This window comes from Chiloscyllium plagiosum, unplaced genomic scaffold (genome assembly GCF_037043375.1).
Source record: "Chiloscyllium plagiosum isolate Xiang-an unplaced genomic scaffold, Cpla_swu_hap1 HiC_scaffold_45, whole genome shotgun sequence".
Taxonomy (NCBI): Eukaryota; Metazoa; Chordata; class Chondrichthyes; order Orectolobiformes; family Hemiscylliidae; genus Chiloscyllium; species Chiloscyllium plagiosum.
Window position 1 is genome coordinate 44684184 of NW_028270183.1, and position 24748 is coordinate 44708931.

At 44.6% G+C, this 24748-nt stretch overlaps 11 non-coding genes across 11 annotated transcripts; all 11 read right to left on the reverse strand.

Moving 5' to 3' along the window:
- Positions 1-690: 690 nt before the first annotated feature.
- Positions 691-764, reverse strand: trnai-aau (transfer RNA isoleucine (anticodon AAU)). Its single transcript has one exon. It is a non-coding gene; the product is annotated as a tRNA-Ile (tRNA).
- Positions 765-2973: 2209 nt separating this feature from the next.
- trnai-aau (transfer RNA isoleucine (anticodon AAU)) lies at positions 2974-3047 on the reverse strand. The gene has a single exon. It is a non-coding gene; the product is annotated as a tRNA-Ile (tRNA).
- Positions 3048-5256: 2209 nt separating this feature from the next.
- On the reverse strand, positions 5257-5330 carry trnai-aau (transfer RNA isoleucine (anticodon AAU)). The gene has a single exon. It is a non-coding gene; the product is annotated as a tRNA-Ile (tRNA).
- Positions 5331-7539: 2209 nt separating this feature from the next.
- Positions 7540-7613, reverse strand: trnai-aau (transfer RNA isoleucine (anticodon AAU)). The gene has a single exon. It is a non-coding gene; the product is annotated as a tRNA-Ile (tRNA).
- A 2207-nt stretch (positions 7614-9820) lies between these two features.
- trnai-aau (transfer RNA isoleucine (anticodon AAU)) lies at positions 9821-9894 on the reverse strand. Its single transcript has one exon. It is a non-coding gene; the product is annotated as a tRNA-Ile (tRNA).
- A 2207-nt stretch (positions 9895-12101) lies between these two features.
- Positions 12102-12175, reverse strand: trnai-aau (transfer RNA isoleucine (anticodon AAU)). Its single transcript has one exon. It is a non-coding gene; the product is annotated as a tRNA-Ile (tRNA).
- Positions 12176-14338: 2163 nt separating this feature from the next.
- On the reverse strand, positions 14339-14412 carry trnai-aau (transfer RNA isoleucine (anticodon AAU)). The gene has a single exon. It is a non-coding gene; the product is annotated as a tRNA-Ile (tRNA).
- A 2204-nt stretch (positions 14413-16616) lies between these two features.
- Positions 16617-16690, reverse strand: trnai-aau (transfer RNA isoleucine (anticodon AAU)). Its single transcript has one exon. It is a non-coding gene; the product is annotated as a tRNA-Ile (tRNA).
- A 2163-nt stretch (positions 16691-18853) lies between these two features.
- trnai-aau (transfer RNA isoleucine (anticodon AAU)) lies at positions 18854-18927 on the reverse strand. Its single transcript has one exon. It is a non-coding gene; the product is annotated as a tRNA-Ile (tRNA).
- A 2204-nt stretch (positions 18928-21131) lies between these two features.
- On the reverse strand, positions 21132-21205 carry trnai-aau (transfer RNA isoleucine (anticodon AAU)). The gene has a single exon. It is a non-coding gene; the product is annotated as a tRNA-Ile (tRNA).
- A 2209-nt stretch (positions 21206-23414) lies between these two features.
- On the reverse strand, positions 23415-23488 carry trnai-aau (transfer RNA isoleucine (anticodon AAU)). Its single transcript has one exon. It is a non-coding gene; the product is annotated as a tRNA-Ile (tRNA).
- Positions 23489-24748: the final 1260 nt, after the last annotated feature.

Sequence of the window (24748 nt, forward strand, 5' to 3'; positions counted from 1 at the left end):
ACAAAGGATCAGTTCGACTCGAAACGTCAGCTCTTTTCTCTCCTTGCAGATGGTGCCAGACGTGCTGAGACTTTCCAGCATTTTCTCTTTTGGTTTCAGATTCCAGCATCCGCAGTAATTTTATTTTATTAATGGCTCTATGATATTGCTGGTGTCATGATAACTCCAGCTTCTATGCATGAGAGGTGAGCAAGCGAATGAATTCCTTTTGGAAGTCGCGTGACAAGTATTAACAGAGATCAAGGAAAATAACATGAACGAATCTTTGATTTGAATTGAAGCCTGAACTCTGGTTCTGCTCCGAGACTGTGCCAGGTCTGATTAATACTGCATATATTTCATGATTTGCATTTGTTTGTGAAAACAATTGAGACTGATTGATTTGCTGCAGACAACATCCAGCAGTCATCATGGGTACGGCGATCAAGTCGTGCGTCTAGCCCTGTCAAATGTTTTATTGCGCAGGTGAGGCTTCCTGTTTCGTGGTTTGGTGGAGCACGTTGTTTGGAAAAATAGCAACGCAGCTGAGATCCGGCATGGGACCAGCGGGTTGATGTTCCATGACAGCGATGGTCGCCTTTCGAATGAGCACACATCTCAACCGACCATGTGACAAGTTCTTGCAGACGGTGAAAGTAAAAGCCACGGCGAACACTGACACAGCCCTGCAAACGACGGAAGCGCCTCTCGTGGTCAGTGCGGGGATTGAACCCACGACCTTGGCGTTATTAGCACCACGCTCTAACCAGCTGAGCTAACCGACCAACACAGCACAGGCAGCGAAAGTAAATGCCTATATTGCCGGTGCTCACAACCACGGCGGCTGTTCATTTTCTGCTTCATGTCGATCGCACGATAGTCTGAAGTATTTCCTTTCGTTGCAAAGCTTTTCAACGAAAAAAAAGCATTTACTTTTCCGAACGCGCATACTCGACTTAACCATTTGCTCTGATATTCAAAATGAAGCACAATGTCCGGACGCGTGCAATTTCAATCGCAATGCCACCAGCTCAGCTGCAGCTTGTCATGTTGAAAAATATCGTCTGTCGAAACGTCCCTTCAACGATCGCTCACTGTTCTTCTGGATACTCACAGACTTTTGGAGTCAGCGTGATGTGCTGCTGATAAACTGCTGCGAACCTTATGCCAAATGCATTTGAATTGAAATCTAACAGTGGGATTTTTTCTGCTCCCGAACGACGCAGTTGCTTTGGTGTCAGCAACAGCTCAGACGCCAATTGCACGTTTTGCTCAATCACTCATGTTGCTAATTCAATCTTCGTTTGACAGCATATTTAGAAAGTTATCACGCCTTCCTGCAGCGGTCGTCAGTGACAGATCAGATGCTGAGATGATTGCTTCAGACAGCATGCTACATCCTCCATTTGAAAATGGAAAAGGTGCAAACGGTTGCAGGCTGAACACACACTCACTATATTGCCTGGCGTGTCAGAGGCTGGGAGCGGAGCTTATGGAGGCTTTTCAATCATGAGGGGCATGAATCGGGTAAATAGACAAGTTTCTTTCGCTCAGGTGTGGCAGTGCAGAACTAGAGGGTATAAATCAGGTGTGGGAGTACGAGAATTGGAAAGGCAGTGATGGGCAATGGCTGTGCGCAGAGGGTGGTGCGTTTCTGGAACAAGTTGCCAGACGAGCTGGTGATGGATGGTAAAATTCCAATACTTTTAAGGAATCTGGACGTGTATTTGAATAGGCAGGGTTTAGAGAGACATGGGTCAAATGCATGCAATCGCGGCTGGATCAATTGAAGATATCTGTTCGGAATGGACGAGTTCGACCGAAGACTGTGTTTTCAGTGCTGTCCATATCTAATGAGCTCTATGATAGTGCAGGTGAAATGATAAAAAAGATAAATAAAATCAATGAAGTAAAATTGTCTCAAGTTGTTGAATTCAAACAACTTCAGGTAATTTTATTTCAATTATTTTATTTATCTTTTTTATTTGTGTTTTTTTCATTGTTCTGTAACTCTTATTTCTTGATTGTCTCGCTTTCTCTCGCTCCCCACTCTCTCAATATCTTTTTCCTTTCCTCTTCCCACTTTGCTACCCTTCTCCCCTGTTTTCCATTTTGTCTCTGCTTCACCCATCCCCCACATATTTTGTCACATAGCACTGGCTACAGCCTGCGTCATTCACGGCTCCTAATCTCCCTTAGATCTCTCCATGCACTCTCATTATCACCTTTGCATCTGAAGCCCTGACTCACCATCTCTCAGCCTGGTGTAAACAGCTCCCTAATTCTACCCCTTTTTTATCTTTAACAAAGGATCAGTTCGACTCGAAACGTCAGCTCTTTTCTCTCCTTGCAGATGGTGCCAGACGTGCTGAGACTTTCCAGCATTTTCTCTTTTGGTTTCAGATTCCAGCATCCGCAGTAATTTTATTTTATTAATGGCTCTATGATATTGCTGGTGTCATGATAACTCCAGCTTCTATGCATGAGAGGTGAGCAAGCGAATGAATTCCTTTTGGAAGTCGCGTGACAAGTATTAACAGAGATCAAGGAAAATAACATGAACGAATCTTTGATTTGAATTGAAGCCTGAACTCTGGTTCTGCTCCGAGACTGTGCCAGGTCTGATTAATACTGCATATATTTCATGATTTGCATTTGTTTGTGAAAACAATTGAGACTGATTGATTTGCTGCAGACAACATCCAGCAGTCATCATGGGTACGGCGATCAAGTCGTGCGTCTAGCCCTGTCAAATGTTTTATTGCGCAGGTGAGGCTTCCTGTTTCGTGGTTTGGTGGAGCACGTTGTTTGGAAAAATAGCAACGCAGCTGAGATCCGGCATGGGACCAGCGGGTTGATGTTCCATGACAGCGATGGTCGCCTTTCGAATGAGCACACATCTCAACCGACCATGTGACAAGTTCTTGCAGACGGTGAAAGTAAAAGCCACGGCGAACACTGACACAGCCCTGCAAACGACGGAAGCGCCTCTCGTGGTCAGTGCGGGGATTGAACCCACGACCTTGGCGTTATTAGCACCACGCTCTAACCAGCTGAGCTAACCGACCAACACAGCACAGGCAGCGAAAGTAAATGCCTATATTGCCGGTGCTCACAACCACGGCGGCTGTTCATTTTCTGCTTCATGTCGATCGCACGATAGTCTGAAGTATTTCCTTTCGTTGCAAAGCTTTTCAACGAAAAAAAAGCATTTACTTTTCCGAACGCGCATACTCGACTTAACCATTTGCTCTGATATTCAAAATGAAGCACAATGTCCGGACGCGTGCAATTTCAATCGCAATGCCACCAGCTCAGCTGCAGCTTGTCATGTTGAAAAATATCGTCTGTCGAAACGTCCCTTCAACGATCGCTCACTGTTCTTCTGGATACTCACAGACTTTTGGAGTCAGCGTGATGTGCTGCTGATAAACTGCTGCGAACCTTATGCCAAATGCATTTGAATTGAAATCTAACAGTGGGATTTTTTCTGCTCCCGAACGACGCAGTTGCTTTGGTGTCAGCAACAGCTCAGACGCCAATTGCACGTTTTGCTCAATCACTCATGTTGCTAATTCAATCTTCGTTTGACAGCATATTTAGAAAGTTATCACGCCTTCCTACAGCGGTCGTCAGTGACAGATCAGATGCTGAGATGATTGCTTCAGACAGCATGCTACATCCTCCATTTGAAAATGGAAAAGGTGCAAACGGTTGCAGGCTGAACACACACTCACTATATTGCCTGGCGTGTCAGAGGCTGGGAGCGGAGCTTATGGATGCTTTTCAATCATGAGGGGCATGAATCGGGTAAATAGACAAGTTTCTTTCGCTCAGGTGTGGCAGTGCAGAACTAGAGGGTATAAATCAGGTGTGGGAGTACGAGAATTGGAAAGGCAGTGATGGGCAATGGCTGTGCGCAGAGGGTGGTGCGTTTCTGGAACAAGTTGCCAGACGAGCTGGTGATGGATGGTAAAATTCCAATACTTTTAAGGAATCTGGACGTGTATTTGAATAGGCAGGGTTTAGAGAGACATGGGTCAAATGCATGCAATCGCGGCTGGATCAATTGAAGATATCTGTTCGGAATGGACGAGTTCGACCGAAGACTGTGTTTTCAGTGCTGTCCATATCTAATGAGCTCTATGATAGTGCAGGTGAAATGAAAAAAGGGAAAAATAAAATCAATGAAGTAAAATTGTCTCAAGTTGTTGAATTCAAACAACTTCAGGTAATTTTATTTCAATTATTTTATTTATCTTTTTTATTTGTGTTTTTTTCATTGTTCTGTAACTCTTATTTCTTGATTGTCTCTCTTTCTCTCGCTCCCCACTCTCTCAATATCTTTTTCCTTTCCTCTTCCCACTTTGCTACCCTTCTCCCCTGTTTTCCATTTTGTCTCTGCTTCACCCATCCCCCACATATTTTGTCACATAGCACTGGCTACAGCCTGCGTCATTCACGGCTCCTAATCTCCCTTAGATCTCTCCATGCACTCTCATTATCACCTTTGCATCTGAAGCCCTGACTCACCATCTCTCAGCCTGGTGTAAACAGCTCCCTAATTCTACCCCTTTTTTATCTTTAACAAAGGATCAGTTCGACTCGAAACGTCAGCTCTTTTCTCTCCTTGCAGATGGTGCCAGACGTGCTGAGACTTTCCAGCATTTTCTCTTTTGGTTTCAGATTCCAGCATCCGCAGTAATTTTATTTTATTAATGGCTCTATGATATTGCTGGTGTCATGATAACTCCAGCTTCTATGCATGAGAGGTGAGCAAGCGAATGAATTCCTTTTGGAAGTCGCGTGACAAGTATTAACAGAGATCAAGGAAAATAACATGAACGAATCTTTGATTTGAATTGAAGCCTGAACTCTGGTTCTGCTCCGAGACTGTGCCAGGTCTGATTAATACTGCATATATTTCATGATTTGCATTTGTTTGTGAAAACAATTGAGACTGATTGATTTGCTGCAGACAACATCCAGCAGTCATCATGGGTACGGCGATCAAGTCGTGCGTCTAGCCCTGTCAAATGTTTTATTGCGCAGGTGAGGCTTCCTGTTTCGTGGTTTGGTGGAGCACGTTGTTTGGAAAAATAGCAACGCAGCTGAGATCCGGCATGGGACCAGCGGGTTGATGTTCCATGACAGCGATGGTCGCCTTTCGAATGAGCACACATCTCAACCGACCATGTGACAAGTTCTTGCAGACGGTGAAAGTAAAAGCCACGGCGAACACTGACACAGCCCTGCAAACGACGGAAGCGCCTCTCGTGGTCAGTGCGGGGATTGAACCCACGACCTTGGCGTTATTAGCACCACGCTCTAACCAGCTGAGCTAACCGACCAACACAGCACAGGCAGCGAAAGTAAATGCCTATATTGCCGGTGCTCACAACCACGGCGGCTGTTCATTTTCTGCTTCATGTCGATCGCACGATAGTCTGAAGTATTTCCTTTCGTTGCAAAGCTTTTCAACGAAAAAAAAGCATTTACTTTTCCGAACGCGCATACTCGACTTAACCATTTGCTCTGATATTCAAAATGAAGCACAATGTCCGGACGCGTGCAATTTCAATCGCAATGCCACCAGCTCAGCTGCAGCTTGTCATGTTGAAAAATATCGTCTGTCGAAACGTCCCTTCAACGATCGCTCACTGTTCTTCTGGATACTCACAGACTTTTGGAGTCAGCGTGATGTGCTGCTGATAAACTGCTGCGAACCTTATGCCAAATGCATTTGAATTGAAATCTAACAGTGGGATTTTTTCTGCTCCCGAACGACGCAGTTGCTTTGGTGTCAGCAACAGCTCAGACGCCAATTGCACGTTTTGCTCAATCACTCATGTTGCTAATTCAATCTTCGTTTGACAGCATATTTAGAAAGTTATCACGCCTTCCTGCAGCGGTCGTCAGTGACAGATCAGATGCTGAGATGATTGCTTCAGACAGCATGCTACATCCTCCATTTGAAAATGGAAAAGGTGCAAACGGTTGCAGGCTGAACACACACTCACTATATTGCCTGGCGTGTCAGAGGCTGGGAGCGGAGCTTATGGAGGCTTTTCAATCATGAGGGGCATGAATCGGGTAAATAGACAAGTTTCTTTCGCTCAGGTGTGGCAGTGCAGAACTAGAGGGTATAAATCAGGTGTGGGAGTACGAGAATTGGAAAGGCAGTGATGGGCAATGGCTGTGCGCAGAGGGTGGTGCGTTTCTGGAACAAGTTGCCAGACGAGCTGGTGATGGATGGTAAAATTCCAATACTTTTAAGGAATCTGGACGTGTATTTGAATAGGCAGGGTTTAGAGAGACATGGGTCAAATGCATGCAATCGCGGCTGGATCAATTGAAGATATCTGTTCGGAATGGACGAGTTCGACCGAAGACTGTGTTTTCAGTGCTGTCCATATCTAATGAGCTCTATGATAGTGCAGGTGAAATGATAAAAAAGATAAATAAAATCAATGAAGTAAAATTGTCTCAAGTTGTTGAATTCAAACAACTTCAGGTAATTTTATTTCAATTATTTTATTTATCTTTTTTATTTGTGTTTTTTTCATTGTTCTGTAACTCTTATTTCTTGATTGTCTCGCTTTCTCTCGCTCCCCACTCTCTCAATATCTTTTTCCTTTCCTCTTCCCACTTTGCTACCCTTCTCCCCTGTTTTCCATTTTGTCTCTGCTTCACCCATCCCCCACATATTTTGTCACATAGCACTGGCTACAGCCTGCGTCATTCACGGCTCCTAATCTCCCTTAGATCTCTCCATGCACTCTCATTATCACCTTTGCATCTGAAGCCCTGACTCACCATCTCTCAGCCTGGTGTAAACAGCTCCCTAATTCTACCCCTTTTTTATCTTTAACAAAGGATCAGTTCGACTCGAAACGTCAGCTCTTTTCTCTCCTTGCAGATGGTGCCAGACGTGCTGAGACTTTCCAGCATTTTCTCTTTTGGTTTCAGATTCCAGCATCCGCAGTAATTTTATTTTATTAATGGCTCTATGATATTGCTGGTGTCATGATAACTCCAGCTTCTATGCATGAGAGGTGAGCAAGCGAATGAATTCCTTTTGGAAGTCGCGTGACAAGTATTAACAGAGATCAAGGAAAATAACATGAACGAATCTTTGATTTGAATTGAAGCCTGAACTCTGGTTCTGCTCCGAGACTGTGCCAGGTCTGATTAATACTGCATATATTTCATGATTTGCATTTGTTTGTGAAAACAATTGAGACTGATTGATTTGCTGCAGACAACATCCAGCAGTCATCATGGGTACGGCGATCAAGTCGTGCGTCTAGCCCTGTCAAATGTTTTATTGCGCAGGTGAGGCTTCCTGTTTCGTGGTTTGGTGGAGCACGTTGTTTGGAAAAATAGCAACGCAGCTGAGATCCGGCATGGGACCAGCGGGTTGATGTTCCATGACAGCGATGGTCGCCTTTCGAATGAGCACACATCTCAACCGACCATGTGACAAGTTCTTGCAGACGGTGAAAGTAAAAGCCACGGCGAACACTGACACAGCCCTGCAAACGACGGAAGCGCCTCTCGTGGTCAGTGCGGGGATTGAACCCACGACCTTGGCGTTATTAGCACCACGCTCTAACCAGCTGAGCTAACCGACCAACACAGCACAGGCAGCGAAAGTAAATGCCTATATTGCCGGTGCTCACAACCACGGCGGCTGTTCATTTTCTGCTTCATGTCGATCGCACGATAGTCTGAAGTATTTCCTTTCGTTGCAAAGCTTTTCAACGAAAAAAAAGCATTTACTTTTCCGAACGCGCATACTCGACTTAACCATTTGCTCTGATATTCAAAATGAAGCACAATGTCCGGACGCGTGCAATTTCAATCGCAATGCCACCAGCTCAGCTGCAGCTTGTCATGTTGAAAAATATCGTCTGTCGAAACGTCCCTTCAACGATCGCTCACTGTTCTTCTGGATACTCACAGACTTTTGGAGTCAGCGTGATGTGCTGCTGATAAACTGCTGCGAACCTTATGCCAAATGCATTTGAATTGAAATCTAACAGTGGGATTTTTTCTGCTCCCGAACGACGCAGTTGCTTTGGTGTCAGCAACAGCTCAGACGCCAATTGCACGTTTTGCTCAATCACTCATGTTGCTAATTCAATCTTCGTTTGACAGCATATTTAGAAAGTTATCACGCCTTCCTACAGCGTTCGTCAGTGACAGATCAGATGCTGAGATGATTGCTTCAGACAGCATGCTACATCCTCCATTTGAAAATGGAAAAGGTGCAAACGGTTGCAGGCTGAACACACACTCACTATATTGCCTGGCGTGTCAGAGGCTGGGAGCGGAGCTTATGGAGGCTTTTCAATCATGAGGGGCATGAATCGGGTAAATAGACAAGTTTCTTTCGCTCAGGTGTGGCAGTGCAGAACTAGAGGGTATAAATCAGGTGTGGGAGTACGAGAATTGGAAAGGCAGTGATGGGCAATGGCTGTGCGCAGAGGGTGGTGCGTTTCTGGAACAAGTTGCCAGACGAGCTGGTGATGGATGGTAAAATTCCAATACTTTTAAGGAATCTGGACGTGTATTTGAATAGGCAGGGTTTAGAGAGACATGGGTCAAATGCATGCAATCGCGGCTGGATCAATTGAAGATATCTGTTCGGAATGGACGAGTTCGACCGAAGACTGTGTTTTCAGTGCTGTCCATATCTAATGAGCTCTATGATAGTGCAGGTGAAATGATAAAAAAGATAAATAAAATCAATGAAGTAAAATTGTCTCAAGTTGTTGAATTCAAACAACTTCAGGTAATTTTATTTCAATTATTTTATTTATCTTTTTTATTTGTGTTTTTTTCATTGTTCTGTAACTCTTATTTCTTGATTGTCTCTCTTTCTCTCGCTCCCCACTCTCTCAATATCTTTTTCCTTTCCTCTTCCCACTTTGCTACCCTTCTCCCCTGTTTTCCATTTTGTCTCTGCTTCACCCATCCCCCACATATTTTGTCACATAGCACTGGCTACAGCCTGCGTCATTCACGGCTCCTAATCTCCCTTAGATCTCTCCATGCACTCTCATTATCACCTTTGCATCTGGAGCCCTGACTCACCATCTCTCAGCCTGGTGTAAACAGCTCCCTAATTCTCCCCCTTTTTTATCTTTAACAAAGGATCAGTTCGACTCGAAACGTCAGCTCTTTTCTCTCCTTGCATGGTGCCAGACGTGCTGAGACTTTCCAGCATTTTCTCTTTTGGTTTCAGATTCCAGCATCCGCAGTAATTTTATTTTATTAATGGCTCTATGATATTGCTGGTGTCATGATAACTCCAGCTTCTATGCATGAGAGGTGAGCAAGCGAATGAATTCCTTTTGGAAGTCGCGTGACAAGTATTAACAGAGATCAAGGAAAATAACATGAACGAATCTTTGATTTGAATTGAAGCCTGAACTCTGGTTCTGCTCCGAGACTGTGCCAGGTCTGATTAATACTGCATATATTTCATGATTTGCATTTGTTTGTGAAAACAATTGAGACTGATTGATTTGCTGCAGACAACATCCAGCAGTCATCATGGGTACGGCGATCAAGTCGTGCGTCTAGCCCTGTCAAATGTTTTATTGCGCAGGTGAGGCTTCCTGTTTCGTGGTTTGGTGGAGCACGTTGTTTGGAAAAATAGCAACGCAGCTGAGATCCGGCATGGCACCAGCGGGTTGATGTTCCATGACAGCGATGGTCGCCTTTCGAATGAGCACACATCTCAACCGACCATGTGACAAGTTCTTGCAGACGGTGAAAGTAAAAGCCACGGCGAACACTGACACAGCCCTGCAAACGACGGAAGCGCCTCTCGTGGTCAGTGCGGGGATTGAACCCACGACCTTGGCGTTATTAGCACCACGCTCTAACCAGCTGAGCTAACCGACCAACACAGCACAGGCAGCGAAAGTAAATGCCTATATTGCCGGTGCTCACAACCACGGCGGCTGTTCATTTTCTGCTTCATGTCGATCGCACGATAGTCTGAAGTATTTCCTTTCGTTGCAAAGCTTTTCAACGAAAAAAAAGCATTTACTTTTCCGAACGCGCATACTCGACTTAACCATTTGCTCTGATATTCAAAATGAAGCACAATGTCCGGACGCGTGCAATTTCAATCGCAATGCCACCAGCTCAGCTGCAGCTTGTCATGTTGAAAAATATCGTCTGTCGAAACGTCCCTTCAACGATCGCTCACTGTTCTTCTGGATACTCACAGACTTTTGGAGTCAGCGTGATGTGCTGCTGATAAACTGCTGCGAACCTTATGCCAAATGCATTTGAATTGAAATCTAACAGTGGGATTTTTTCTGCTCCCGAACGACGCAGTTGCTTTGGTGTCAGCAACAGCTCAGACGCCAATTGCACGTTTTGCTCAATCACTCATGTTGCTAATTCAATCTTCGTTTGACAGCATATTTAGAAAGTTATCACGCCTTCCTGCAGCGGTCGTCAGTGACAGATCAGATGCTGAGATGATTGCTTCAGACAGCATGCTACATCCTCCATTTGAAAATGGAAAAGGTGCAAACGGTTGCAGGCTGAACACACACTCACTATATTGCCTGGCGTGTCAGAGGCTGGGAGCGGAGCTTATGGAGGCTTTTCAATCATGAGGGGCATGAATCGGGTAAATAGACAAGTTTCTTTCGCTCAGGTGTGGCAGTGCAGAACTAGAGGGTATAAATCAGGTGTGGGAGTACGAGAATTGGAAAGGCAGTGATGGGCAATGGCTGTGCGCAGAGGGTGGTGCGTTTCTGGAACAAGTTGCCAGACGAGCTGGTGATGGATGGTAAAATTCCAATACTTTTAAGGAATCTGGACGTGTATTTGAATAGGCAGGGTTTAGAGAGACATGGGTCAAATGCATGCAATCGCGGCTGGATCAATTGAAGATATCTGTTCGGAATGGACGAGTTCGACCGAAGACTGTGTTTTCAGTGCTGTCCATATCTAATGAGCTCTATGATAGTGCAGGTGAAATGATAAAAAAGATAAATAAAATCAATGAAGTAAAATTGTCTCAAGTTGTTGAATTCAAACAACTTCAGGTAATTTTATTTCAATTATTTTATTTATCTTTTTTATTTGTGTTTTTTTCATTGTTCTGTAACTCTTATTTCTTGATTGTCTCTCTTTCTCTCGCTCCCCACTCTCTCAATATCTTTTTCCTTTCCTCTTCCCACTTTGCTACCCTTCTCCCCTGTTTTCCATTTTGTCTCTGCTTCACCCATCCCCCACATATTTTGTCACATAGCACTGGCTACAGCCTGCGTCATTCACGGCTCCTAATCTCCCTTAGATCTCTCCATGCACTCTCATTATCACCTTTGCATCTGGAGCCCTGACTCACCATCTCTCAGCCTGGTGTAAACAGCTCCCTAATTCTCCCCCTTTTTTATCTTTAACAAAGGATCAGTTCGACTCGAAACGTCAGCTCTTTTCTCTCCTTGCATGGTGCCAGACGTGCTGAGACTTTCCAGCATTTTCTCTTTTGGTTTCAGATTCCAGCATCCGCAGTAATTTTATTTTATTAATGGCTCTATGATATTGCTGGTGTCATGATAACTCCAGCTTCTATGCATGAGAGGTGAGCAAGCGAATGAATTCCTTTTGGAAGTCGCGTGACAAGTATTAACAGAGATCAAGGAAAATAACATGAACGAATCTTTGATTTGAATTGAAGCCTGAACTCTGGTTCTGCTCCGAGACTGTGCCAGGTCTGATTAATACTGCATATATTTCATGATTTGCATTTGTTTGTGAAAACAATTGAGACTGATTGATTTGCTGCAGACAACATCCAGCAGTCATCATGGGTACGGCGATCAAGTCGTGCGTCTAGCCCTGTCAAATGTTTTATTGCGCAGGTGAGGCTTCCTGTTTCGTGGTTTGGTGGAGCACGTTGTTTGGAAAAATAGCAACGCAGCTGAGATCCGGCATGGGACCAGCGGGTTGATGTTCCATGACAGCGATGGTCGCCTTTCGAATGAGCACACATCTCAACCGACCATGTGACAAGTTCTTGCAGACGGTGAAAGTAAAAGCCACGGCGAACACTGACACAGCCCTGCAAACGACGGAAGCGCCTCTCGTGGTCAGTGCGGGGATTGAACCCACGACCTTGGCGTTATTAGCACCACGCTCTAACCAGCTGAGCTAACCGACCAACACAGCACAGGCAGCGAAAGTAAATGCCTATATTGCCGGTGCTCACAACCACGGCGGCTGTTCATTTTGCAAAGCTTTTCAACGAAAAAAAAGCATTTACTTTTCCGAACGCGCATACTCGACTTAACCATTTGCTCTGATATTCAAAATGAAGCACAATGTCCGGACGCGTGCAATTTCAATCGCAATGCCACCAGCTCAGCTGCAGCTTGTCATGTTGAAAAATATCGTCTGTCGAAACGTCCCTTCAACGATCGCTCACTGTTCTTTTGGATACTCACAGATTTTTGGAGTCAGCGTGATGTGCTGCTGATAAACTGCTGCGAACCTTATGCCAAATGCATTTGAATTGAAATCTAACAGTGGGATTTTTTCTGCTCCCGAACGACGCAGTTGCTTTGGTGTCAGCAACAGCTCAGACGCCAATTGCACGTTTTGCTCAATCACTCATGTTGCTAATTCAATCTTCGTTTGACAGCATATTTAGAAAGTTATCACGCCTTCCTGCAGCGGTCGTCAGTGACAGATCAGATGCTGAGATGATTGCTTCAGACAGCATGCTACATCCTCCATTTGAAAATGGAAAAGGTGCAAACGGTTGCAGGCTGAACACACACTCACTATATTGCCTGGCGTGTCAGAGGCTGGGAGCGGAGCTTATGGAGGCTTTTCAATCATGAGGGGCATGAATCGGGTAAATAGACAAGTTTCTTTCGCTCAGGTGTGGCAGTGCAGAACTAGAGGGTATAAATCAGGTGTGGGAGTACGAGAATTGGAAAGGCAGTGATGGGCAATGGCTGTGCGCAGAGGGTGGTGCGTTTCTGGAACAAGTTGCCAGACGAGCTGGTGATGGATGGTAAAATTCCAATACTTTTAAGGAATCTGGACGTGTATTTGAATAGGCAGGGTTTAGAGAGACATGGGTCAAATGCATGCAATCGCGGCTGGATCAATTGAAGATATCTGTTCGGAATGGACGAGTTCGACCGAAGACTGTGTTTTCAGTGCTGTCCATATCTAATGAGCTCTATGATAGTGCAGGTGAAATGATAAAAAAGATAAATAAAATCAATGAAGTAAAATTGTCTCAAGTTGTTGAATTCAAACAACTTCAGGTAATTTTTTTTCAATTATTTTATTTATCTTTTTTATTTGTGTTTTTTTCATTGTTCTGTAACTCTTATTTCTTGATTGTCTCTCTTTCTCTCGCTCCCCACTCTCTCAATATCTTTTTCCTTTCCTCTTCCCACTTTGCTACCCTTCTCCCCTGTTTTCCATTTTGTCTCTGCTTCACCCATCCCCCACATATTTTGTCACATAGCACTGGCTACAGCCTGCGTCATTCACGGCTCCTAATCTCCCTTAGATCTCTCCATGCACTCTCATTATCTCCTTTGCATCTGAAGCCCTGACTCACCATCTCTCAGCCTGGTGTAAACAGCTCCCTAATTCTACCCCTTTTTTATCTTTAACAAAGGATCAGTTCGACTCGAAACGTCAGCTCTTTTCTCTCCTTGCAGATGGTGCCAGACGTGCTGAGACTTTCCAGCATTTTCTCTTTTGGTTTCAGATTCCAGCATCCGCAGTAATTTTATTTTATTAATGGCTCTATGATATTGCTGGTGTCATGATAACTCCAGCTTCTATGCATGAGAGGTGAGCAAGCGAATGAATTCCTTTTGGAAGTCGCGTGACAAGTATTAACAGAGATCAAGGAAAATAACATGAACGAATCTTTGATTTGAATTGAAGCCTGAACTCTGGTTCTGCTCCGAGACTGTGCCAGGTCTGATTAATACTGCATATATTTCATGATTTGCATTTGTTTGTGAAAACAATTGAGACTGATTGATTTGCTGCAGACAACATCCAGCAGTCATCATGGGTACGGCGATCAAGTCGTGCGTCTAGCCCTGTCAAATGTTTTATTGCGCAGGTGAGGCTTCCTGTTTCGTGGTTTGGTGGAGCACGTTGTTTGGAAAAATAGCAACGCAGCTGAGATCCGGCATGGGACCAGTGGGTTGATGTTCCATGACAGCGATGGTCGCCTTTCGAATGAGCACACATCTCAACCGACCATGTGACAAGTTCTTGCAGACGGTGAAAGTAAAAGCCACGGCGAACACTGACACAGCCCTGCAAACGACGGAAGCGCCTCTCGTGGTCAGTGCGGGGATTGAACCCACGACCTTGGCGTTATTAGCACCACGCTCTAACCAGCTGAGCTAACCGACCAACACAGCACAGGCAGCGAAAGTAAATGCCTATATTGCCGGTGCTCACAACCACGGCGGCTGTTCATTTTCTGCTTCATGTCGATCGCACGATAGTCTGAAGTATTTCCTTTCGTTGCAAAGCTTTTCAACGAAAAAAAAGCATTTACTTTTCCGAACGCGCATACTCGACTTAACCATTTGCTCTGATATTCAAAATGAAGCACAATGTCCGGACGCGTGCAATTTCAATCGCAATGCCACCAGCTCAGCTGCAGCTTGTCATGTTGAAAAATATCGTCTGTCGAAACGTCCCTTCAACGATCGCTCACTGTTCTTCTGGATACTCACAGACTTTTGGAGTCAGCGTGATGTGCTGCTGATAAACTGCTGCGAACCTTATGCCAAATGCATTTGAATTGAAATCTAACAGTGGGATTTTTTCTGCTCCCGAACGACGCAGTTGCTTTGGTGTCAGCAACAGCTCAGACGCCAATTGCACGTTTTGCTCAATCACTCATGTTGCTAATTCAATCTTCGTTTGACAGCATATTTAGAAAGTTATCACGCCTTCCTGCAGCGGTCGTCAGTGACAGATCAGATGCTGAGATGATTGCTTCAGACAGCATGCTACATCCTCCATTTGAAAATGGAAAAGGTGCAAACGGTTGCAGGCTGAACACACACTCACTATATTGCCTGGCGTGTCAGAGGCTGGGAGCGGAGCTTATGGAGGCTTTTCAATCATGAGGGGCATGAATCGGGTAAATAGACAAGTTTCTTTCGCTCAGGTGTGGCAGTGCAGAACTAGAGGGTATAAATCAGGTGTGGGAGTACGAGAATTGGAAAGGCAGTGATGGGCAATGGCTGTGCGCAGAGGGTGGTGCGTTTCTGGAACAAGTTGCCAGACGAGCTGGTGATGGATGGTAAAATTCCAATACTTTTAAGGAATCTGGACGTGTATTTGAATAGGCAGGGTTTAGAGAGACATGGGTCAAATGCATGCAATCGCGGCTGGATCAATTGAAGATATCTGTTCGGAATGGACAAGTTCGACCGAAGACTGTGTTTTCAGTGCTGTCCATATCTAATGAGCTCTATGATAGTGCAGGTGAAATGATAAAAAAGATAAATAAAATCAATGAAGTAAAATTGTCTCAAGTTGTTGAATTCAAACAACTTCAGGTAATTTTATTTCAATTATTTTATTTATCTTTTTTATTTGTGTTTTTTTCATTGTTCTGTAACTCTTATTTCTTGATTGTCTCTCTTTCTCTCGCTCCCCACTCTCTCAATATCTTTTTCCTTTCCTCTTCCCACTTTGCTACCCTTCTCCCCTGTTTTCCATTTTGTCTCTGCTTCACCAATCCCCCACATATTTTGTCACATAGCACTGGCTACAGCCTGCGTCATTCACGGCTCCTAATCTCCCTTAGATCTCTCCATGCACTCTCATTATCACCTTTGCATCTGGAGCCCTGACTCACCATCTCTCAGCCTGGTGTAAACAGCTCCCTAATTCTACCCCTTTTTTATCTTTAACAAAGGATCAGTTCGACTCGAAACGTCAGCTCTTTTCTCTCCTTGCAGATGGTGCCAGACGTGCTGAGACTTTCCAGCATTTTCTCTTTTGGTTTCAGATTCCAGCATCCGCAGTAATTTTATTAATGGCTCTATGATATTGCTGGTGTCATGATAACTCCAGCTTCTATGCATGAGAGGTGAGCAAGCGAATGAATTCCTTTTGGAAGTCGCGTGACAAGTATTAACAGAGATCAAGGAAAATAACATGAACGAATCTTTGATTTGAATTGAAGCCTGAACTCTGGTTCTGCTCCGAGACTGTGCCAGGTCTGATTAATACTGCATATATTTCATGATTTGCATTTGTTTGTGAAAACAATTGAGACTGATTGATTTGCTGCAGACAACATCCAGCAGTCATCATGGGTACGGCGATCAAGTCGTGCGTCTAGCCCTGTCAAATGTTTTATTGCGCAGGTGAGGCTTCCTGTTTCGTGGTTTGGTGGAGCACGTTGTTTGGAAAAATAGCAACGCAGCTGAGATCCGGCATGGGACCAGCGGGTTGATGTTCCATGACAGCGATGGTCGCCTTTCGAATGAGCACACATCTCAACCGACCATGTGACAAGTTCTTGCAGACGGTGAAAGTAAAAGCCACGGCGAACACTGACACAGCCCTGCAAACGACGGAAGCGCCTCTCGTGGTCAGTGCGGGGATTGAACCCACGACCTTGGCGTTATTAGCACCACGCTCTAACCAGCTGAGCTAACCGACCAACACAGCACAGGCAGCGAAAGTAAATGCCTATATTGCCGGTGCTCACAACCACGGCGGCTGTTCATTTTGCAAAGCTTTTCAACGAAAAAAAAGCATTTACTTTTCCGAACGCGCATACTCGACTTAACCATTTGCTCTGATATTCAAAATGAAGCACAATGTCCGGACGCGTGCAATTTCAATCGCAATGCCACCAGCTCAGCTGCAGCTTGTCATGTTGAAAAATATCGTCTGTCGAAACGTCCCTTCAACGATCGCTCACTGTTCTTTTGGATACTCACAGATTTTTGGAGTCAGCGTGATGTGCTGCTGATAAACTGCTGCGAACCTTATGCCAAATGCATTTGAATTGAAATCTAACAGTGGGATTTTTTCTGCTCCCGAACGACGCAGTTGCTTTGGTGTCAGCAACAGCTCAGACGCCAATTGCACGTTTTGCTCAATCACTCATGTTGCTAATTCAATCTTCGTTTGACAGCATATTTAGAAAGTTATCACGCCTTCCTGCAGCGGTCGTCAGTGACAGATCAGATGCTGAGATGATTGCTTCAGACAGCATGCTACATCCTCCATTTGAAAATGGAAAAGGTGCAAACGGTTGCAGGCTGAACACACACTCACTATATTGCCTGGCGTGTCAGAGGCTGGGAGCGGAGCTTATGGAGGCTTTTCAATCATGAGGGGCATGAATCGGGTAAATAGACAAGTTTCTTTCGCTCAGGTGTGGCAGTGCAGAACTAGAGGGTATAAATCAGGTGTGGGAGTACGAGAATTGGAAAGGCAGTGATGGGCAATGGCTGTGCGCAGAGGGTGGTGCGTTTCTGGAACAAGTTGCCAGACGAGCTGGTGATGGATGGTAAAATTCCAATACTTTTAAGGAATCTGGACGTGTATTTGAATAGGCAGGGTTTAGAGAGACATGGGTCAAATGCATGCAATCGCGGCTGGATCAATTGAAGATATCTGTTCGGAATGGACGAGTTCGACCGAAGACTGTGTTTTCAGTGCTGTCCATATCTAATGAGCTCTATGATAGTGCAGGTGAAATGATAAAAAAGATAAATAAAATCAATGAAGTAAAATTGTCTCAAGTTGTTGAATTCAAACAACTTCAGGTAATTTTTTTTCAATTATTTTATTTATCTTTTTTATTTGTGTTTTTTTCATTGTTCTGTAACTCTTATTTCTTGATTGTCTCTCTTTCTCTCGCTCCCCACTCTCTCAATATCTTTTTCCTTTCCTCTTCCCACTTTGCTACCCTTCTCCCCTGTTTTCCATTTTGTCTCTGCTTCACCCATCCCCCACATATTTTGTCACATAGCACTGGCTACAGCCTGCGTCATTCACGGCTCCTAATCTCCCTTAGATCTCTCCATGCACTCTCATTATCTCCTTTGCATCTGAAGCCCTGACTCACCATCTCTCAGCCTGGTGTAAACAGCTCCCTAATTCTACCCCTTTTTTATCTTTAACAAAGGATCAGTTCGACTCGAAACGTCAGCTCTTTTCTCTCCTTGCAGATGGTGCCAGACGTGCTGAGACTTTCCAGCATTTTCTCTTTTGGTTTCAGATTCCAGCATCCGCAGTAATTTTATTTTATTAATGGCTCTATGATATTGCTGGTGTCATGATAACTCCAGCTTCTATGCATGAGAGGTGAGCAAGCGAATGAATTCCTTTTGGAAGTCGCGTGACAAGTATTAACAGAGATCAAGGAAAATAACATGAACGAATCTTTGATTTGAATTGAAGCCTGAACTCTGGTTCTGCTCCGAGACTGTGCCAGGTCTGATTAATACTGCATATATTTCATGATTTGCATTTGTTTGTGAAAACAATTGAGACTGATTGATTTGCTGCAGACAACATCCAGCAGTCATCATGGGTACGGCGATCAAGTCGTGCGTCTAGCCCTGTCAAATGTTTTATTGCGCAGGTGAGGCTTCCTGTTTCGTGGTTTGGTGGAGCACGTTGTTTGGAAAAATAGCAACGCAGCTGAGATCCGGCATGGGACCAGTGGGTTGATGTTCCATGACAGCGATGGTCGCCTTTCGAATGAGCACACATCTCAACCGACCATGTGACAAGTTCTTGCAGACGGTGAAAGTAAAAGCCACGGCGAACACTGACACAGCCCTGCAAACGACGGAAGCGCCTCTCGTGGTCAGTGCGGGGATTGAACCCACGACCTTGGCGTTATTAGCACCACGCTCTAACCAGCTGAGCTAACCGACCAACACAGCACAGGCAGCGAAAGTAAATGCCTATATTGCCGGTGCTCACAACCACGGCGGCTGTTCATTTTCTGCTTCATGTCGATCGCACGATAGTCTGAAGTATTTCCTTTCGTTGCAAAGCTTTTCAACGAAAAAAAAGCATTTACTTTTCCGAACGCGCATACTCGACTTAACCATTTGCTCTGATATTCAAAATGAAGCACAATGTCCGGACGCGTGCAATTTCAATCGCAATGCCACCAGCTCAGCTGCAGCTTGTCATGTTGAAAAATATCGTCTGTCGAAACGTCCCTTCAACGATCGCTCACTGTTCTTCTGGATACTCACAGACTTTTGGAGTCAGCGTGATGTGCTGCTGATAAACTGCTGCGAACCTTATGCCAAATGCATTTGAATTGAAATCTAACAGTGGGATTTTTTCTGCTCCCGAACGACGCAGTTGCTTTGGTGTCAGCAACAGCTCAGACGCCAATTGCACGTTTTGCTCAATCACTCATGTTGCTAATTCAATCTTCGTTTGACAGCATATTTAGAAAGTTATCACGCCTTCCTGCAGCGGTCGTCAGTGACAGATCAGATGCTGAGATGATTGCTTCAGACAGCATGCTACATCCTCCATTTGAAAATGGAAAAGGTGCAAACGGTTGCAGGCTGAACACACACTCACTATATTGCCTGGCGTGTCAGAGGCTGGGAGCGGAGCTTATGGAGGCTTTTCAATCATGAGGGGCATGAATCGGGTAAATAGACAAGTTTCTTTCGCTCAGGTGTGGCAGTGCAGAACTAGAGGGTATAAATCAGGTGTGGGAGTACGAGAATTGGAAAGGCAGTGATGGGCAATGGCTGTGCGCAGAGGGTGGTGCGTTTCTGGAACAAGTTGCCAGACGAGCTGGTGATGGATGGTAAAATTCCAATACTTTTAAGGAATCTGGACGTGTATTTGAATAGGCAGGGTTTAGAGAGACATGGGTCAAATGCATGCAATCGCGGCTGGATCAATTGAAGATATCTGTTCGGAATGGACGAGTTCGACCGAAGACTGTGTTTTCAGTGCTGTCCATATCTAATGAGCTCTATGATAGTGCAGGTGAAATGATAAAAAAGATAAATAAAATCAATGAAGTAAAATTGTCTCAAGTTGTTGAATTCAAACAACTTCAGGTAATTTTATTTCAATTATTTTATTTATCTTTTTTATTTGTGTTTTTTTCATTGTTCTGTAACTCTTATTTCTTGATTGTCTCTCTTTCTCTCGCTCCCCACTCTCTCAATATCTTTTTCCTTTCCTCTTCCCACTTTGCTACCCTTCTCCCCTGTTTTCCATTTTGTCTCTGCTTCACCAATCCCCCACATATTTTGTCACATAGCACTGGCTACAGCCTGCGTCATTCACGGCTCCTAATCTCCCTTAGATCTCTCCATGCACTCTCATTATCACCTTTGCATCTGGAGCCCTGACTCACCATCTCTCAGCCTGGTGTAAACAGCTCCCTAATTCTACCCCTTTTTTATCTTTAACAAAGGATCAGTTCGACTCGAAACGTCAGCTCTTTTCTCTCCTTGCAGATGGTGCCAGACGTGCTGAGACTTTCCAGCATTTTCTCTTTTGGTTTCAGATTCCAGCATCCGCAGTAATTTTATTAATGGCTCTATGATATTGCTGGTGTCATGATAACTCCAGCTTCTATGCATGAGAGGTGAGCAAGCGAATGAATTCCTTTTGGAAGTCGCGTGACAAGTATTAACAGAGATCAAGGAAAATAACATGAACGAATCTTTGATTTGAATTGAAGCCTGAACTCTGGTTCTGCTCCGAGACTGTGCCAGGTCTGATTAATACTGCATATATTTCATGATTTGCATTTGTTTGTGAAAACAATTGAGACTGATTGATTTGCTGCAGACAACATCCAGCAGTCATCATGGGTACGGCGATCAAGTCGTGCGTCTAGCCCTGTCAAATGTTTTATTGCGCAGGTGAGGCTTCCTGTTTCGTGGTTTGGTGGAGCACGTTGTTTGGAAAATTAGCAACGCAGCTGAGATCCGGCATGGGACCAGCGGGTTGATGTTCCATGACAGCGATGGTCGCCTTTCGAATGAGCACACATCTCAACCGACCATGTGACAAGTTCTTGCAGACGGTGAAAGTAAAAGCCACGGCGAACACTGACACAGCCCTGCAAACGACGGAAGCGCCTCTCGTGGTCAGTGCGGGGATTGAACCCACGACCTTGGCGTTATTAGCACCACGCTCTAACCAGCTGAGCTAACCGACCAACACAGCACAGGCAGCGAAAGTAAATGCCTATATTGCCGGTGCTCACAACCACGGCGGCTGTTCATTTTCTGCTTCATGTCGATCGCACGATAGTCTGAAGTATTTCCTTTCGTTGCAAAGCTTTTCAACGAAAAAAAAGCATTTACTTTTCCGAACGCGCATACTCGACTTAACCATTTGCTCTGATATTCAAAATGAAGCACAATGTCCGGACGCGTGCAATTTCAATCGCAATGCCACCAGCTCAGCTGCAGCTTGTCATGTTGAAAAATATCGTCTGTCGAAACGTCCCTTCAACGATCGCTCACTGTTCTTCTGGATACTCACAGACTTTTGGAGTCAGCGTGATGTGCTGCTGATAAACTGCTGCGAACCTTATGCCAAATGCATTTGAATTGAAATCTAACAGTGGGATTTTTTCTGCTCCCGAACGACGCAGTTGCTTTGGTGTCAGCAACAGCTCAGACGCCAATTGCACGTTTTGCTCAATCACTCATGTTGCTAATTCAATCTTCGTTTGACAGCATATTTAGAAAGTTATCACGCCTTCCTACAGCGGTCGTCAGTGACAGATCAGATGCTGAGATGATTGCTTCAGACAGCATGCTACATCCTCCATTTGAAAATGGAAAAGGTGCAAACGGTTGCAGGCTGAACACACACTCACTATATTGCCTGGCGTGTCAGAGGCTGGGAGCGGAGCTTATGGATGCTTTTCAATCATGAGGGGCATGAATCGGGTAAATAGACAAGTTTCTTTCGCTCAGGTGTGGCAGTGCAGAACTAGAGGGTATAAATCAGGTGTGGGAGTACGAGAATTGGAAAGGCAGTGATGGGCAATGGCTGTGCGCAGAGGGTGGTGCGTTTCTGGAACAAGTTGCCAGACGAGCTGGTGATGGATGGTAAAATTCCAATACTTTTAAGGAATCTGGACGTGTATTTGAATAGGCAGGGTTTAGAGAGACATGGGTCAAATGCATGCAATCGCGGCTGGATCAATTGAAGATATCTGTTCGGAATGGACGAGTTCGACCGAAGACTGTGTTTTCAGTGCTGTCCATATCTAATGAGCTCTATGATAGTGCAGGTGAAATGAAAAAAGGGAAAAATAAAATCAATGAAGTAAAATTGTCTCAAGTTGTTGAATTCAAACAACTTCAGGTAATTTTATTTCAATTATTTTATTTATCTTTTTTATTTGTGTTTTTTTCATTGTTCTGTAACTCTTATTTCTTGATTGTCTCTCTTTCTCTCGCTCCCCACTCTCTCAATATCTTTTTCCTTTCCTCTTCCCACTTTGCTACCCTTCTCCCCTGTTTTCCATTTTGTCTCTGCTTCACCCATCCCCCACATATTTTGTCACATAGCACTGGCTACAGCCTGCGTCATTCACGGCTCCTAATCTCCCTTAGATCTCTCCATGCACTCTCATTATCACCTTTGCATCTGAAGCCCTGACTCACCATCTCTCAGCCTGGTGTAAACAGCTCCCTAATTCTACCCCTTTTTTATCTTTAACAAAGGATCAGTTCGACTCGAAACGTCAGCTCTTTTCTCTCCTTGCAGATGGTGCCAGACGTGCTGAGACTTTCCAGCATTTTCTCTTTTGGTTTCAGATTCCAGCATCCGCAGTAATTTTATTTTATTAATGGCTCTATGATATTGCTGGTGTCATGATAACTCCAGCTTCTATGCATGAGAGGTGAGCAAGCGAATGAATTCCTTTTGGAAGTCGCGTGACAAGTATTAACAGAGATCAAGGAAAATAACATGAACGAATCTTTGATTTGAATTGAAGCCTGAACTCTGGTTCTGCTCCGAGACTGTGCCAGGTCTGATTAATACTGCATATATTTCATGATTTGCATTTGTTTGTGAAAACAATTGAGACTGATTGATTTGCTGCAGACAACATCCAGCAGTCATCATGGGTACGGCGATCAAGTCGTGCGTCTAGCCCTGTCAAATGTTTTATTGCGCAGGTGAGGCTTCCTGTTTCGTGGTTTGGTGGAGCACGTTGTTTGGAAAAATAGCAACGCAGCTGAGATCCGGCATGGGACCAGCGGGTTGATGTTCCATGACAGCGATGGTCGCCTTTCGAATGAGCACACATCTCAACCGACCATGTGACAAGTTCTTGCAGACGGTGAAAGTAAAAGCCACGGCGAACACTGACACAGCCCTGCAAACGACGGAAGCGCCTCTCGTGGTCAGTGCGGGGATTGAACCCACGACCTTGGCGTTATTAGCACCACGCTCTAACCAGCTGAGCTAACCGACCAACACAGCACAGGCAGTGAAAGTAAATGCCTATATTGCCGGTGCTCACAACCACGGCGGCTGTTCATTTTCTGCTTCATGTCGATCGCACGATAGTCTGAAGTATTTCCTTTCGTTGCAAAGCTTTTCAACGAAAAAAAAGCATTTACTTTTCCGAACGCGCATACTCGACTTAACCATTTGCTCTGATATTCAAAATGAAGCACAATGTCCGGACGCGTGCAATTTCAATCGCAATGCCACCAGCTCAGCTGCAGCTTGTCATGTTGAAAAATATCGTCTGTCGAAACGTCCCTTCAACGATCGCTCACTGTTCTTCTGGATACTCACAGACTTTTGGAGTCAGCGTGATGTGCTGCTGATAAACTGCTGCGAACCTTATGCCAAATGCATTTGAATTGAAATCTAACAGTGGGATTTTTTCTGCTCCCGAACGACGCAGTTGCTTTGGTGTCAGCAACAGCTCAGACGCCAATTGCACGTTTTGCTCAATCACTCATGTTGCTAATTCAATCTTCGTTTGACAGCATATTTAGAAAGTTATCACGCCTTCCTACAGCGGTCGTCAGTGACAGATCAGATGCTGAGATGATTGCTTCAGACAGCATGCTACATCCTCCATTTGAAAATGGAAAAGGTGCAAACGGTTGCAGGCTGAACACACACTCACTATATTGCCTGGCGTGTCAGAGGCTGGGAGCGGAGCTTATGGATGCTTTTCAATCATGAGGGGCATGAATCGGGTAAATAGACAAGTTTCTTTCGCTCAGGTGTGGCAGTGCAGAACTAGAGGGTATAAATCAGGTGTGGGAGTACGAGAATTGGAAAGGCAGTGATGGGCAATGGCTGTGCGCAGAGGGTGGTGCGTTTCTGGAACAAGTTGCCAGACGAGCTGGTGATGGATGGTAAAATTCCAATACTTTTAAGGAATCTGGACGTGTATTTGAATAGGCAGGGTTTAGAGAGACATGGGTCAAATGCATGCAATCGCGGCTGGATCAATTGAAGATATCTGTTCGGAATGGACGAGTTCGACCGAAGACTGTGTTTTCAGTGCTGTCCATATCTAATGAGCTCTATGATAGTGCAGGTGAAATGAAAAAAGGGAAAAATAAAATCAATGAAGTAAAATTGTCTCAAGTTGTTGAATTCAAACAACTTCAGGTAATTTTATTTCAATTATTTTATTTATCTTTTTTATTTGTGTTTTTTTCATTGTTCTGTAACTCTTATTTCTTGATTGTCTCTCTTTCTCTCGCTC